Here is a 10,363-nt window from a genome sequence, read left to right on the forward strand (position 1 = left end):
CTGTTTTTTTTTTTTTTTTTAATATATAAGGAGACGCCATGCCATATTGTAAATAGAGACATGAAGAAGAGCTACCTCTCCAATTAGAACAAAATCATCCATGGCAGGCAATAAAACAACAGGAGACATCACTCTATTGACACCTGAGAAATACTGCCACTTCTTACCTAACCATATCGCTCACTCAGAACATTACCCAGGGGAGAGCGGGAGCCAGTCCAAACACTCCAGAAAACATCCAGGGCCTTCTGGCACACTGCTCTCTCAGGCCCCGGAGTAAAAGTTAGCCAGAGCCTACTGCCATACGAAAATGATTTATTGCCATGGGACTGAAGTAATGCATTCTGCTTTACAAGTCTCCTGGCAGGCCAGGGGAGAGGCTGCGTTCATCACCTGCAGTGTATAATGCCTGCTGGAGCGCTCTGTGTTATTCATAAGGCCGCCTACTCTGTGTCGTCGCGATGCTGATAAATTATGAAAAAATGCATATTTTATTTCAATTTACAACGTATTGTTATATACATGTCGATATATCACAGTGCAGCAGGAGGAACAAATGTTATTGCTGCAGCCTCTTGGTTGGCATGCTTCAATAAAGCCCAAAGGGGCGACCCAGAGCATCCTAAGTCATAGGTAGCATGGCAAATAAAAAGCCACTTCTATCTCTCATAATATTTACAGGAGATTTGCAGAAATGTCAGTGCTTCATAAAGGGGAAACTTGAGAGAAAGCCTAGAGAGACACGGAAATTTCCACGGCAAGACCCTGGGAGGAGTAGGGTCTTCACTCCTTATGACCGCTCTGTGAGATGTACAGGGCCTCATAAAGAAGGGGAAAGCTGATTTCTGAAGGAGAGTCCTGTTATTTTTTTCCATGATTTTATTCATTTATTTATTTTACTTTTCTTATCTGATGGCAAAATGCCCTATTCTACAAGCACGTTTTGAGATGAAACCTTGAGATTTCCTATTGATGTCCACGTTTTCTGCAGTTTTCCATTTGGGAACATACTTTTTCCATTAGTCAGGATGCGTTGCCAAACGGTATTCAGACCCTGCCCCAGATTCAGCGGTCTCCTTTTCTGTTCTGTTTGCAAACAGTAGCTGAGATATAACGAGTAAGAGCTAATCTAAGGGTAATTGGTACTCTTATTAGGGCCGAGCTGCTTTCAGACATCAAGAATTCAATAGATACAGTTCTAAAATGACAGAATGTTGGAGCTCAGTTTAACTACTTCAGTTGCGAATCAGAGGTCTGAGCCCACACACTGTCTGTGCCGGGCTATGTTTCTCGGAGAACCCCAATTAGAACGCAAATTTGTCTACTAATTTAGTCCATTATTCCAAGTGCCCTTTCTGGACTTTAAAATGCAAATTTATACATGAGATTTTTCTTCTGAAGACTCAATGTTTGGATATAATGACCCATTTCCATTCCACCAAACCAAAATATGTTGTTGCTGCCCTGAGTTATTGGGAAAATCAAGCTATAATAAAACAGATAACGAGGTTACCTTCCTGTGTTTTTAGGCCTAAATTGGGAAAATTGATTGACTTAAAAAATAAAATCTAATAAATTACCAGTGAACTAGAGGATGAAAGACTACTCAAAGAACAAATACAATATTGAATCGGCCACCCATTTTAATGTATATCCAGCTGTCATTGTGTGTGCACGGAGCATTTGTCTGATCCATCAGACCCACCCATCACAGAGAAGTCCGGCAGCACTGTCTCTGTCCACTCTTGGGGGCTTCTGCAAACAACAGCAAAAACACCAAAGCAGATCCCAGTGAACATCCAAACATCTGCCGTCTCTGCTGTTGTAGATGTGTTTCCCACCCAGAGAGCACTGGTGCCCCTTGTGAGTTGCTCACACAGTTCCATGTTAAATCTGCTGACCCCACCCCTTGTGAAATGAGAAGCAGTTAACATGGCCTTCTCCTCAACCCACACAAAGGTACCATAGATGCATAGACGGTCACTTCCTACCCAGCACAGCTTAAAATCTGTGCTTAGCTTGCCAGACAGACAGGCCAGACTCAGTTTAAGCTGGGGGAAGTTTGGGTTGTTGTTGTTTTTTTTTTTTTTTTGAGTTTTTATTCTATTTTTCTTTTTAATTTTTTTCTTTTTTCCTTTTTCCATCCTCTCCTCTTCCCATTCCCCTCCTGCTCCCCCTCTCACCCTCCTTTCTCCTCCTCCCTCCTTAAGAGAGGGCAGTGAATCCTGCCCTGTGGGAAGTCCAAGGCCCTCCTCCATAGATCCAGGCCAAGAAGCTTTGCATCCAAATAGACTAGGGTCCCCAAAAGCCAGTACATGCAGTAGAAACAAGTCCCAAAGCCATTATCAATGGCTTCTCAGTCAGCCCCAATTGTCAGTCACATTCAGAGAGCCCGGTTTGATCACATGCTCATTCAGTCCCGGTCAAGCTGGATTTGGTGAGCTCCCATTAGAACAGGCACACTGTCTCAGTGAGTGAACCTCACAGTCCAGACTTCCTTGCTCATCTTCTCCCTCTTTCTGCTCTTCAACTGGACCTTGGGAACTCAGTCCATTGCTCTGATGAGGGTCTCTGCCTCTATCTCCATCCGTAGCTGGATGAAGATTCTATGGTGATATTCGAGATAAACATCAGTGTGATAGTGGGGCAAGGCCAGTTCAGGCAGCTGGGGGAAGTTTTTAAGCAGACATTGCTTCTCAGTTATCAGAGCCAAAGTGGATGGCTCTAGCAGTGCACTTCATGATTTTTTTTTTTTTCCGAGACAGGGTTTCTCCATAGCTTTTGGTTCCTGTCCTGGAACTAGCTCTTGTAGACCAGGCTGGCCTCGAACTCACAGAGATCCACCTGCCTCTGCCTCCTGAGTGCTGGGATTAAAGGCATGCGCCACCACTGCCCTGCTTGTTTTGTTTTTTTAAAGCAGAGTGGGGAGGGATAAGGAGAACTTTTTGAGCTGTCATCGCTGTCTGGCTTAGAACCACAACACTGGCTTCGTGTTTCCACTTTCTGTCCACTAGGGTAGTAGCCCAGCAGAGCGGCGAGGGAAGAATATTTTCAGTATGTGGGAGCTTCTCTAGGTGCCATTCAGGCAACCTGCTTTAGTCACTCCTCAGCCAATCCCCAACACTGCTTTAATACTTCCAATTCTTCTGTCTCAAAAAGTCTTCTCTTCCTGCACAAATCATTAATAGTCACTTGAAAGTCATCGTAAGTTTCATTCTTATATTTTCATTTTTGGTTGTTTGTTTTAAATCATATGCCATACAGACTAGAGCCAGGTCAAGCCATACCCACCTAAGGAAAATGGAAACCAACTAACCCCCTATAGTTTTACTACAGATTCCCTAATACACTCTAATGAATTTAATAAGAGCTTCCAATTAACTTTGCTTCTTACTGTCTTACACGTTCTTTTTTGATAAAGCAAGCATTTGCTTCTCAGTTCAGTTTGCCAATTACAAAAGGTGCTTCAGCTTCCTAAATTTTAAAAACTGTGGCACCAGGGAACCAAATAAGGCAAAGGGGGCATATGTCATATTTTATGTCTTATTTTCCTTGATTGTGATTCTGAATAACCTTGAGTGGCAGAGAACCGTAGGATTTCTTCTAGTTTGATATTTCTGTTTGGTAATTAGGAACCATTTAGGTCACATGTGTTAGACTGGCTTTACCTTGAGAGAATGATTGCTACCATGCAATGCCTCCATGTTCTAAATGTGCCAAGGAGTGAAGGGTGTGTATTTCTCCGTGTGTTTCAGCTGTGCCCGTGACACAAGAGGTGCCCTTAAAGTTAAACTGGATCGACGCAGCAGACAGGGAAACCTGCCATCCTGAGCTTCATCTGAATCCATATTTTGGTGACATTTAGAATTAGAAGCCCTCAGAACTCCTCAGTTTAGAACAGAAAGCCTCCATTGTTGGGAGAAGGCAAGTGTTTAGCCACTGTTTCTAGAAAGTTCCAGAGAGAGGAATTCAAAGGATAACTGAGAAGGCCTAAGGTTGATCAGGTGTGAGAATCTGAGTAGTAAATGCTTGTCTTTAGCAATAAAAGATGATTTCCCCACAGGGTATGAATGACTAGCCCGACTGGCCGGCTTCCGAGAAAGCACAAGGAAAAGGACGCTCAGCATCACACCGTGTTTAGCTGTGTTCTCTTCACACAGTATCAGAAGGTAACTGTTTATAAAGTGAATCAACTGTGAACACTGGCCTGCCACACTCAGTAACTTCCTGCACATCAGAATTAGAATGTCTCTTTCCATTTGACGAAAACCATTAACATGTGGGGAAAGATAACTTTTCTTTCTGCAGCACCCTGTGCCTATTTTTCTCCCAGGGCCCCTGAACACAATGTGAAATCCAGCCTGTAGGGCTACCCTCTCCTCAAGTCCAATCACCTAAGAAGTCACAGATAAATCAAGGAGCCAGGGAGATTTTAAGTTTGAGTACAGGCAGACAATGAGAAGAACAGTAGCACTCCGGTGTCCAGGCAAAGGCAGAGCGCCCAGGGTCTATGTTGACTTATGGCTGTGGCTTTTCTAGCTAGGAGAACCATTAGCATAATTGGCTTTAGATCAGATGGAACCCATTAGCCTTAAATTCCTTGCTGCGGCCTAAAATGTCTAATATCCCTTTCTATATAACCTTCCACTTGCCCATATAAATTATCTTCTCTTCTCCCAAACATATGAAAAACCCACCTTTAGCCATATGTGAAGTCTATCTGTGGCTACTAACCCACCTAAGAGAAGCCCCTTTGCTCTACAGGCTGCCTTTCCTTTAAACCAGAGAGCAACGAAGCCCCTCAGTTGTTACTACAAGCATCTATAACTAAGCCAGCACAGCCGATGACCCCTGAGCACTCTCCAGAACTGCCACCCACTTCCCGATGGGACAAGGCAAACTCTCGCCACAATGAGCATCAGGTGAACACAAAAATGGGCTGAGGATACGGGCCATCTGTTTGTTGACAGTGTATTTGGGCAGTGTATGAGCTCCTGAGCCTGCAGTGCTCGGAATGAAAGCTGCTTCCTTCACTCAGTGGGGAAGACGGAGCGGGCCATGCCGTTGGGCTGTGGCATCCACCCCACGCTCATGCCCATCTTATTTCCAGTAAGAGCCGCATAGTAGGAGGCAGCAGATTTGATGCGTTTGGCATTATAAATGAGCTGAGACTCCATGGAAAATGAAAAGCTCCACTGTGGGAAGCAGGGTTTCAGGTCCTGGTTCAGAGGCTTGGGTGTTTCTGCCATCTGCTGGCTACAGGTTGGAATGCTTCAATCAACCTCTGTGCTACTCAGGGTGGAGATTTCATGACATTTATTGGTCAGCTGAATTGATGGACTCGGATCTTAGAAGAGAGCAGGTTAATAGGTTGTAAGTCTTTGCTGGGAGTGAACCTTTTCCAAATAAATTTCATTTTAATGTGCATCCACACCCGAGAAGTTATGAGTGTGTCACAGTTTGCATGTGCCCACACCCAGATTCCCATTGATAACACTTTATTCTGTCTCATTTGTCACACTAACTATAAGACACAAAACAGCATTGTACACTAAAAGAGAACAGAATTGTTGAGAGAACCCAAAGTCATGAACCATGACTTGTCAAGACTAACACGGGTTGCTATTCACACATGGTTATTGGGCAGCTCCCATTTTTGCCTAGCACTGTCCTCATTGGGCTGCGGATGGTATCTTTTGTGATTTTTCACACGCATGCACACACACACACTCACATACACACACACACACACTCATGCTGCACAGGAGGTGTTCTGTCTTATTTCCATTCAGGGAAATTAGAAAGACTTGAACGAAGCTTAGTCTTCATTCTAAGATATAGCCAGTCTTGGCCCCAGCATTTCTCATAAATTTGTTGCAAGGTTTTAGTTCATGAATACTTGAGAAACCTTTAGCAGTCAATGATAGATGCTAAATACAAAATAACTCCAGGACTACCTAGATCTAAATGTGCCCAGAGGCTATTCCTTCAATACTACTATCCTGCATTCCCTATGGCCTACTAAGGAGACTCCTTAAAATGCAAGAACAAATTATTTTGGAAATAGACTTCTCTCCAACTTCTACTCTCTTGCATCAGATCCTAGATAGGTCTCTTCCCTATGAAAATTTAACACCACAGAAAGTCTGTATACAAGGGTATCTCTGGAGGGTCACAGACCATTAGAATATTTAAGGGTCTTTTCTTTTCTAAAATTTTTAATAAAAATATGGGAGCAGGAAAGTATATATCTTAATTAAGGGAGCCATTTTAGGGTTGGCAACAAACTTGACTCTAGAAGGGTTCCCAGGTGTCCAGGGAGATGTCCCCAACAAGTTCCTTGTGCAGCTGAGGAGAGGGAGCCTGAAATGGCCCTATCCTATAGCCATACTGATGAATTCTTGCATATCACCATAGAACCTTCATTTAGCGATGGATGGAGATAGAGACAGAGACCCACATTGGAGCACCGGACTGAGCTCCCAAGGTCCAAATGAGGAGGAGAAGAAGGAAGAACATGAGCAAGGAAGTCAGGACCGCGAGGGGGGCACCCACCCACTGAGAAGGTGGGGCTGATCTAATGGGTGCTCTCCAAGGCCAGCTGGACTGGGACTGAAAAAGTATGGGATAAAACCGGACTCTCTGAACATGGCGGACAATGAGGGCTGCTGAGAAGCCAAGGACAATGGCACTGGGTTTTGATCCTACTGCATGTACTGGCTTTGTGGGGGCTTAGCCTGTTTGGATGCTCACCTTCCTAGACCTGGATGGAGGGGAGAGGACCTTGGACTTCCCACAGGGCAGGGAACCCTGACTGCTCTTCGGACTGGAAAGGGAGGAGGAGGGGAATGGAGGGAGGGGGAGGGGAATGGGAGGAGGGGGAGGGGAATGGGGGGAAGGGGAATGGGGGGGGAGGGGAATGGGGGAAGGGGAAGGGAAATGGGAGGTGGGGAGGAGGCAGAAATTTTTAATAAAATAAAATAAATATAAAAACACTCTACCCCACTAAGAAGTATTTTACACAGTTGTGACTGAAACCACCTTAAAAGTGGTATTTTCCTGACAATTATCACGGAGTTTCTACTGGGCAAGTGCATCTACCAAGGAAGAAACCAGTAAGGCTGGTTGGTACTTCGTAGGCCAGGAGCCTCTATCCCTAAAACATGCATGACTTCTCTTAGTCTATTCTAATTCTCACGTCTCTCTGACTCCTTCAATCTCCACACAAGCTTGTACATTTCCCAAACATCATTTCCTTAGCTCCAAGTCTGCTCCTTTTCTTGTTATGTAGCCTCCTTTAGACACAGCACTGGGACCGTTTAAACAGCAAAGCTCTTCCCAAACCTCACGGGCTTCTCTGGGTTCAAATCCTATCTCCATCACTTACTGTATGCCTATGGCTTTATATAAAACTACTTCTTATATTTAATTATTATACTCTCTCTAATACATTTTGGGGAGAGATATACAACAGCAGAACATAGTCAGTGCGGATGCCAGAGTGGGTAAGGATGTGTGTCAGAGGGAATGTATTTCCTGCCTCTCTGACAGTCCCTCCTTGAATCGTGCCAAGCTCATGACAAAGACCTCGCCAAACATCATTTAGCGGGGAAGAGCAGAGGATTTAAAGTTTTGGCAGTGGGAACTAATAATGTTGGGATTTATGTTCTAGTAAAATACTTCAGGCAAAGGGATGAATATAAAACAGGTGATAAATACTGTGAAGAAAAATAGGACAGCTATGATGGGGGAGAGTGGTAATTTGTATAAGGGGAGGCAAACTCTCTGAAATGTGTACTCTTAAATCAAAGACGGGCTGGCTAAAAATACGCTCTACACGGTTTTCTGCCTGACTGTCTCCAAGCACACACACTCTGCCTTTTCTGAAGTCAGTTTGATCCTGTAGGTTTAATCATAACTAAAACACAGGCACTTTATTCTGAGGTACAGTTCCATGTGGCACAGATTCCAGAGGTACAAGAAAGACATTGCAGAGACATGTTTTCAGGCCAACACTGGACATGAGAATCAGCTCCTACTTATCAATGGGCCGAATTACATGACTAACCAGCATTATCTGTGTGCATATACTAATTCAGAACGACTTTGCAAACAGTGGCTGGATTCAGTTTCTCCAGCCACTAGTTCAGAGTTATGATAAAACTGGAAGGAAATTAATCTTAAATGCCTTCAGATATTTCAAGGTCATAGACTGTATGGTTATAGAAGACAAAACTGAGCCAGAAAATGCTGGTTATAAAAAGGTAGTGTTGCCAAAATAAAAGGAAACTTGTTAGTTCAGCCATCTGAAGATGTCCTGGGCTGCTTCAAGAAATCTCTTGTTCCAGCTTTAGTGGACTTTTGGAGCCAGCAAGTGACGACTAAGCATACTATGTGTGGTGTGTAAGAATATCCCTGGGCATCTTCATAGCTGAGTGCGATTCTGAAGTAGCCTTGATTTTAGAACTTTATCAGCTCAGGGTCATCTTTCTTTCTGGTTTACACTAGAGGATAGCCCATGACAATAGGTATACATTCAGCACTGACAAGCCTTTCTGTTGACAGTTACACATTCTATACATTTCCACTGGAATTGTGCCTTGATGTCATGTCATCTTTTAAATGATTGGTTATCATATATGTTTGGCAGTAAAGAACTTAGAGAACAAGTAATTTTAACTATACAAAGAAAAAAGCCATTATTAACACACATACACATACCCATCGCTTCCTAACAGAAAAATATCTGTTCTACCGATAATCAGAAGGAGGATCTACATTCTGAAAAATAGATACATGTTATCTCACCAGTTAAAAAAGTTTTAGTTATTTGATTTGAAAATTAATTAAAAAATCATTTACAAGATCGCATGAACCTGTCTTATGCTATGTTTTATGTGTAAAAAGGCAAGGCTTCTTTTATGACAAGGCAAAGCAATGGCAGGATGAACTTCATGTTCTGTAGCTGATGACTGTGCTTGTCTTTGTGGACTTGGACCGTAGGGCTTGGTGCATCAGCAGAAGTGATAGAGAACAATGGTATGCCTTAACAACCTATCTGCCAACCTAGTTTTTTGGTATCTATTTTACTGAAGAAAAACTTGACAGTCAACTTTATACATCTAACTGTTTTCAAATCAACTATACTTTGCTGGTGGTCCAAACAAAATAGTCAATAAAATAAGATTTTCTACTCATGCCTTTTTAGGTTTTTTAGAACACCACACACTTGCTTTTTCTATGTATGCTTTTCCTTTACGGAAATGATCTTAGAACCGTTTGCACGCTCCCAGTCACGGGAGCTCCTTGTGAGCTCCCCCTGGCATAATTTACCCATCTCTGCCATGGGCTTCAGTCGCAGTAACGGATTTTGCAGTTTCTGACATCCATACCACTTCTCCAACCTCTATTCACCTTCTCCTTTCTTGTGTTTCTGAGGAACTTCATTTCCGGTGATTTTTTTATACAATCGCACACTTGAGTTTGCTCTTGTTAGGATCGCGTTGGACACCTATTTCCACCACTCTCTTTGTCTTGCTCTTCTCTGGTGTGTGTATCCACAGCACCTAGCACACTGTGTCATTGTAGAAAACATGAAGCCAAACACACCACTCATTTCCTACATCCTCATTGGCTTCAGTTTAGACTAAATGAGATCCAGGTCAATTGATGACAATACTAAGAAAGTAGAGATTGCATGACTTTTGACACTATAGTTCATGTTGATTATAAATGTTCATTTCTTCCTCTTTAATTTGGGGCTTTATTGAGACTCCTGGAAATGCAGATGACCATCCAACAGCACATGGTCTGCTATTCTTGGAAATGGACATCAATTTAACCAACCCTTCCAGCAGCTTCTTCAAACTATGCTTAACTACAAAGCAAAAGTGAAATAGTCCCTTTTCTAGGGAAATTAAGAGGGAAACTCTGAGAATGATACATTCTCACCCTCATACATTAATACCCATTTAGCATAGTGTCTGGGGCCATTATAATTAGGGTATTTGAAATTGAATATCAGGAGGTGGTGATATCTATTAGTACAAGGCTAGCCTGGTCTACATAGCAATTCCAGGCTAGCTGGGCCACATAACAAGACCCAGCTAAAACAGTAACTCAACCTAAAACAATAACAAAAAACAATCAACCAAATAGCAATAAATGTCAAGCAGATCAATCGGAACGGATACACAGTACTTATAAATTATATTTGAATTTCACATAGGATATATTTCATTTGAAGACTTAAACCTGTAAGTCTCACCTATGCCAGTTTTATTCATTGACAAAGCAAAGAAGATGTTCCTAGTGTATGATGTTTACTTATTTATATGATGGCTTATTTGTCACACGTCACTCT

The sequence above is a fragment of the Microtus oregoni genome, unplaced genomic scaffold (assembly GCF_018167655.1).
Source record: "Microtus oregoni isolate MIOR12 unplaced genomic scaffold, Mior012 000022F_ref0000154, whole genome shotgun sequence".
Taxonomy (NCBI): Eukaryota; Metazoa; Chordata; class Mammalia; order Rodentia; family Cricetidae; genus Microtus; species Microtus oregoni.